The 7,685-nt window shown below is 36.1% G+C and overlaps 1 pseudogene; it reads right to left on the bottom strand.

The window, feature by feature from the left end:
- Window positions 1-1,407: 1,407 nt before the first annotated feature.
- LOC124964726 (high mobility group protein B3-like) lies at window positions 1,408-2,025 on the bottom strand (annotated as a pseudogene).
- Window positions 2,026-7,685: the final 5,660 nt, after the last annotated feature.

Here is a 7,685-nt window from a genome sequence, read left to right as displayed (position 1 = left end):
GATGCCTAATGCAACTGGATAGAATAATTATATTTGTAATTTTATTATCTTCTGCAATGAAGCTAAAGACTTTTTCATATTTTTCTTGGCCATTGCAAATTCCCTATTGAGTCCCCATTTCTATTTTTTTTTATATTTCCTTTTTTTTATTGTAAACAAATGGGATACATGTTTCTAAAGGCCTACCATTTGTGTAATCATAAATTTACATAGGGTAATATTGTTTGATTCATTCTGTTATTTTTTTTCCTTCCCCCCCACGCCTCCCACCCCTCTTTTCCCTCTATACAGTCCTTCCTTCCTCCATTCTTGCAACCCTCCTTAACCCTAACCCTAAACCTAACCCTAACCCTAATACTAACCCCTCCCACCCCCCATTATATGTCCTCATCTGCTTATCAGCGAGATCATTCGTCCTTTAGTTTTTTGAGATTGGCTTATCTCACTTAGCATGATATTCTCCAATTTCATCCATTTGCCTGCAAATGCCATAATTTTATCATTCTTTATGGCGGAGTAATATTCCATTGTATATATATATGCCACAGTTTCTTTTTTTTTTTAATGTAATACTGTTTATTTAACTTCAAAAACATTTCAGCATTCTAAACATACAAAAAATAACATAACATTGCAAATTGTATTTAAGTACAGAAGGTTCTTGAACTTTCATTGATGCAGTGGCTCTTTGCTGACAATGTAGAGTTCTACAGTTTGTTTGAAAACAAAGTTTAAAATCTACTGTACTTAACTAAAAAAAATTCAAACACTTCTCATGCCAGCTGACCCCCCTTTTTCCACAACTAAGAAAGGTAGCAGAATACTATATCACTATATACAAAAACAAGACAACCTGAAGCTAAATGGATGCCCAACGCAGTGTCAACAGGTCCAGCCTCACAGTGCACGCCCTGAGCTATGGCCCCTCCAAAAGGCATCTTCCCCCACAGCCTCAACGCCAGCAAGGAGCATCAAGAGTTTTTCTTGGTTGTTTTGTTCTTTTTACAGACTATAGATATGTACAGTCGATAACTGAGGATTTCTAGCCAATAACCATATAGTTAACACCACCTTACAAATTAAAAAAAAATGCCAGAAACATCTTCAAATGCCTTGTCACACCAACAGCAAAGTGCACAGAGTGAGGAGAACACAAGAGTGCCTTTTCATTTTAAAAATGTTTGGAAATATGTACAATTTTGATACAGTTTCAGGGTGCTCTGGACACCCAGGGCCACTTCATGTAAACCACTGACAATTTCTAGAACACTTTGAGAGACTACAATATGATCGTGATCAAATTCTGTAACTGAACCTAATGAGAGAAACAGACACATCTAAAATGAGATGTGTCAATCACGGTGCTCCCCTACTCTAAGGTATTCACAAGGAGACGGATAAAGTTTTTTATTCCTCCTCCTCCTCCTCCTCCTCCTCCTCCTCCTCTTCTTCCTCCTCCTCTTCTTCATCTTCCTCTTCCACTTTTTTCCAGGCAACTTTAGCAGGACCCTTTGTGCCATCAAACTTTCCTTTAGACTTATAGTCAGCAACATCCTTCTCATATTTCTCCTTCAGCTTTGCAGCCTTAGTGATGTATGGCTGCTTTTCACTGTCACTTAAGTTATTTCACATCTCACCCAGCTTTTTGGCCACATCTCCAATGGAGATACCAGGATTTGTGGACTTGATCTTGGGGCGGAATTCTGAACAGAACAGGAAGAATCCAGATGGGGGTCTTTTGGGGGCATTAGGGTCCTTTTTCTTCTTGCCTCCCTTAGCTGGTCCATAATCCTTCATTTCCCGATCATAGCACACTTTATCTGCCTTTGCCATTTCATCAAATTTAGATTTCTCCTTCCCAGACATTGTCTTCCACTTCTCAGAGCACTTCTTGGAAAATTCTGCAAAATTGACAGGGACTTTTGGATTTTTCTTCTTGTGTTCTTCCCTGCAAGTCTGCACAAAGAAGGCATAAGCAGACATCTTGCCCTTTGGTTTCTTGGGGTCACCTTTAGCCATCCTGACTGTATTGTTCACAGTTTCTTTATCCATTCATCAATTGAAGGATATCTAGGTTGGTTCCACAATCTGGCTATGGTGAATTGAGCAGCTATGAATATTGATGTGGCTGTATCTCTGTAATATGCTGATTTTAAGTCCTTTGGGTATAGGCCAAGGAGTGGGATAGCTGGGTCAAATGATGGTTCCATTCCAAGCTTTCTGAGGAATCTCCACACTGCCCTCCAGAGTTGCTGCACTAATTTGCAGCCCCACCAGCAATGTATGAGTGTACCTTTTTCCCCACATCCTCGCCAACACCTATTGTTGCTTGTGTTCTTGATAATCGCCATTCTAATTGAGGTGAGATGGAATCTTAGGGTGGTTTTGATTTGCATTTCTCTTATTACTAGAGATGTTGAACATTTTTTTCATATATCTGTTGATCATTTGTAGATCTTCTTCTGTGAAGTATCTGTTCATTTCCTTAGACCATTTGTTGACTGGGTTATTTGTATTCTTGGTGTAGAGTTTTTTGAGTTCTTTATATATTCTGGAAATTAGCGCTCTATCTGAAGTATGAGTGGCAAAGATATTCTCCCACTCTGTAGGCTCTCTCTTCACATTGCTGATAGTTTCCTTTGCTGAGAGAAAGCTTTTTAGTTTGAATCTATCCCAGTTATTGATTCTTGCTTTTATTTCTTGTGCTATGGGAGTCCTGTTAAGGAAGTCTGATCCTAAGCCAACAAGTTGAAGATTTGGACCTACTTTTTCTTCTATAAGATGCAGGTGTCTGGTCTGATTCCAAGGTCCTTGATCCATTTTGAGTTGAGTTTTGTGCAGGGTGAGAGATAGGGGTTTAATTTCATTCTGTTGCATATGGTTTTCCAGTTTTCCCAGCACCATTTATTGAAGAGGCTTTTCTCCATTGCATATTTTTGGCCCCTTTGTCCCATTTCTATTTTTGATTGCTGTATTTATTTGTTTCTTCTAATAAATAGGCAAGTTACCACTGATATTTTTGATCTGTTATATGGGTTGAAAATAGTTTTCCCAATTTCTTTCTCCATTTTCAGTTTGTTGTTCATCTTTTAATGCTTTTTTATAGTAGATATGTGTCTGTTTCTTATACAGGCAAATATAACAACTTTTTTGTAGTTTCTGCTATTAGCTAAAGGAATGCTTAGTCTTTCCCCAATATTATGTAAATATTCGATTATATTTCCCTAAGAATAAAACCTTTTATATTTTTGAATGTTTATATATTTGATATCTTTGTATCTTTTTAATTTTACATCTTTCAATATTTCTTTAGAGATATATCCTTTCAAAAATATGGATCAACTGTGCTAACTATTTAAATTCTAAAAATAGAGGAACTGTCAGAATGTGTCATGACATTGGTTGATTATGTAGAATATCCTGAGATAGAATTCTATGTGGCAAATGAAATTTTGATATACAAGGATATTTATGACATGAAAATATTCATAATTTAATATTAAGAGAAGCAAAATGGGAATACAAGTACACGTTATTATAATTCTATACAAAAATGTTGGATGTATGTGCATAAAAGACAAGAAATTGCAAGGAAGGTCAAGACAGATGGCTAAGACATATGAAGAAAAGGTTAGTAATGTTTGTCCCTGCACAAGGGGTAAAATATATGTGGATTTACATGATCTGCATAATATTGAGAAGTTATTTTAGAATTTTTTCATTTTCAAATACAACTGGGCTATCATTCCAAATCATCAATGCCCAAACGAAGTCAGTGATAGAATTATTCTAAATAAGCACAAAATTAACCACTTGTATTCCACTTCATGTAAATATAAATATGATATCATCTTTTACTTAAAAAAATGGAATCATCATATTCCCTCACTTATGCCCTTACATTTAAATGCTTTTTAATAGTCAACTTAAAATACAATTCTGGAACAAGAGTTCAAATAATGGGAAGATTAAGGTGACTCATTGTGTTGAAGATCCCAGAACAAAGCCAGACTCAGAACAAAGCCATACTCAGAACTATGATTTATTTCAGCAAAAATATCAAAGCAAAATTGAAGCTAAGACCAGAGGAAATCATGCTCAAGCTTCTAAGAATCATGTCCCAGTGGAATCCCACAGGATGCACTAAATTCCTCTCACAATGAGCTGTGACAACACATGAGAAATGTCATCTACCAAGGAAACCCAAGGTTTTTTATTGAAAGCTAGTTACAAAGATGCCCTCTGCCCAGCATGTTCCAATAGTCCAGAAATCCAGAAGGAAAATAAGTGTTTAGTATAAACTGTGTTGTTTGGATAAACTGTCTAGGCACAGCAAGCCACTCTTACTAGTTCTGGGAGTGATGGAAACTTTCTAGAAATCTAAGTTCCTGGATGCCAGTCAAGGGACACCTTGCAAGCAGACCCTCTAAAGACAGCAGTCTCAGACTCTTTTCTGAACACACATCTTCACTCTTAAGATACAAATTGCCAGATTAGCAGATATAGAAATTATATAAACAAATATGTCAGGTTCATTCATGCTCAAAGTTAAACATAAAGTTAAAATGAATAAAGTTTTCCCCTAAAAGATAATTGAACAAGTAAATTATTTGATAAGCTACAAATTGAGAACTGATCACAAATAAAAATGTTTTCCTAGAATTATAAAATTAATGCACATTTGTTGTAGAAAATAGAGAAAACACAGAAAAAGTACAAAAGAAATAAGATTTACTGAAACTCTCAAATCACATGTCATTGTTAACTTTTTCTACTATATGTATTAACAGAGTTGATTCCACATCTAATATTAACTCCCAGTTTAGGTACCTTCGATTTTCCATGCTGTTAAAAATTTTAAGTGAACATTTTTAATAATGAAAAACATACTATCTCTGGTTTTAATTTCTAAAGCCTTTCCCCTTCTAATGGATATAGAGCTGGTTTCCTGTCATTAGTTTTCCAAACCCTCATAAAATCCTTCAATGGCTTCCTATTGCTCCTAGAGTAGGGTTAATATCTTTCTTTCTTTCTCTCAGAAGCCCCTGTGTGCTCTGGGGCTTCTCTGCAGTTTGCAGCTCCACTTCCTTCTTTCCCATTCATCCTCAAGCCTGAATCACCATGACCTTTGAACCCCTCACAAATGTCACTCACACCTCATGATTTGCACGTGTGTAGGTAGCCCTTATATTAAACATTGCGATTATCACAAATTTAGTCATGCAACTATCTCAGTGCAAAATTTAAAACTGTACATAGCCTCTGATCATCTCCATGAAGGCAGAGACAATATTTGCCCCAATCATTAATCTGTTCCTAGTGGTAAATGCAGCCCCTGGAACACAGAGAGAGACAATGGTGACATTATAGAATAAGCAAATAATAGATTCAACTTTTACATGAATTTTTATATCACTTCATATATTTGATAACTTCATTCACTAGATTCCCCTATTTCTCATCATTAAATTCTTTTTTCCTAAAACTTTCATTTTCTCATTATACCTCCTAATGATCTTTATGATACATAATTAAAACCATTTAATTCTATGCATATTTTTCTTCTGGACTTTTATTTAACTAATTTATTAACTGTAATGATTTCTAGAGGTGTCCTTTGGATTTTTCCACAATGGCTGTGATTTAGGATACTTTGAGTAACACTATTATATTTTATTACATATTATTCTCATAACTTTTAGTGGTTACATTTCAACTTTGAATCAACACTTAATACTTTGAATAATACTTCATATCTTTTAATCTTTCTTACAGATGAGTGTTTTGCTTATTATATTTAAAAAATCAATCTGAGTCTTTCAGTGTCTACTCTCAAATTTATGAAGGCTTAATTATAGATAAAGGTGCTTACCTACATATTCTTGCTTGCTTCCCTTTAAATTGGGATGTTGGGTTAAAACTGGAAGAAAATAGACTTCTTGTGCTTCATTGTGGAGGAAGCGAGGGTCCTGGATTTTCTTACAGGGAACAAAGTCAAAGTCACCTTAATTAAGGGATATGAACCAGTTCCTGCAATATTGGTAACAGGGTGGGGGCAGCATGATAGACGCCCTGGAGGGTCCTGGGGAGAGTAGGTTTTGCTAGAAATATTCCTAATATCCAAGTTTTTCTTTTAAATGTTACATCTCCTTCTGTTACCTGGTTTTGTTAGTAGTTGGGCTAATTTTTTACAGCCTGATCTTAGCTGCACTCTGGGTACTAATGAATGGGCCTACAGTCATATTTAGAATGAAACTGTACAGAGAGAGCAGTGGTGGCCTCTAAGGAACAATAAGATGTTATTATCCTAAAATCGGAGATGCCGGTCAGAGGGAGGATGCTGGCCCAGGCACACAGTGAAAACTAGGCCTGGTCTGGGGAACATGAAGTATTGTACGGGGAAGCCCAGAGACCCGGGAAAGGGATGCTGGTAAAAGTCTCACTTTCCTGTGGTCAAACATAATGAGGGCTCAGAGTCTTTCACTTAGACTTAAAGGGAAGTGCTACTTCTGACAACTGCAGAGGTCAGCCACCTCTGGTTGCAAACCAATAAATTTGTTTAATAGGCAGTTAATAAGACAGAATCTACTTCTCCGGATGCCTTCCCAACTTCCTGCCACACAGTTCTACAGCTACAGCTCTATAGCTCCAAGGCAAAATATGTGATATAATAACTTCATTTAAAAAATGCTAAATGTACCTTCATATGTGATATTACACATAAAAGCAAAAAAAAAATGTGTAATTAAACCTAGGAATTCTACATAATAGAATGGTTGCAAATGCAATGACCATCTTAAAATAATTAGAAGTGTACAGAAAAGCATATTAGGTAAAAAAGAAATTTAAATCCGAATAAACAAAAATGTCTTAAAACTCTGGGATAAGGACTGAGCGTGTGACTCTGCGGTAGAGCGCTTGCTTAACATGCACAAGGCCTGGGTCCAATCGCCAGCACCACACACACACATGCACACACATGCACACAAAAATTCATTAAAAAAAAAACTCTGGGATGAAAAAAAGCAAAAAGTATACACTAATTCAAAGGTGTAACTGATTAATAGTGATAAGGAAAAACATTACTATATAAGGAGAAATATACATTATTTAAACCATGAACATAATATGAAGGTTTTGGAATTATATAAAAAATGAAAGAGATGGCAGGGCACAGTGGCTCGCACCTGTAATCCAAGCTACTCAGGAGACTGAGGCAGGAGAATCACCAAGTTCAAGGTCAGCAATTTAGTGAGACCCTGTCTAAAAACAAAAAGGGCTGAGATTGTAGCTCAGTGATACTCTTGGGTTCAATGCCCAATACCTCCCCCTCAAAAAAATGGAAGAGATGAATAAAATAGGCAGTAACATGATTATAAAGTAACAAATACTATTTGCAAAAGAATAATAATATAGTCTCTGCAAAACAACTTCCTACAGTTAGAGTTCCTGGTAGGATGTAGAGTAGGTGACCATGGTGCAGGCAATAGGACACTCAGTGCCATCTTCATTATTCATCCTTTATTTTCCATTCTTGTGCATGTTTAAGGTTAGGCTATATATTTTCCTTAGCAACCAGGAATTGCTGTTATTTAGTTGCTAAACACTGTTTTTCACTGCCATCCAACTCTCCTATTTTGTCATTCCAACTCTTAAAATTTCCACCAAAGTTTCCTAGGTTGTAT

Source organism: Sciurus carolinensis, chromosome 14 (assembly GCF_902686445.1).
Source record: "Sciurus carolinensis chromosome 14, mSciCar1.2, whole genome shotgun sequence".
Taxonomy (NCBI): Eukaryota; Metazoa; Chordata; class Mammalia; order Rodentia; family Sciuridae; genus Sciurus; species Sciurus carolinensis.
Note: the sequence above shows the minus strand (reverse complement) of the source record. Positions and strands in the feature narration are given on the sequence as shown.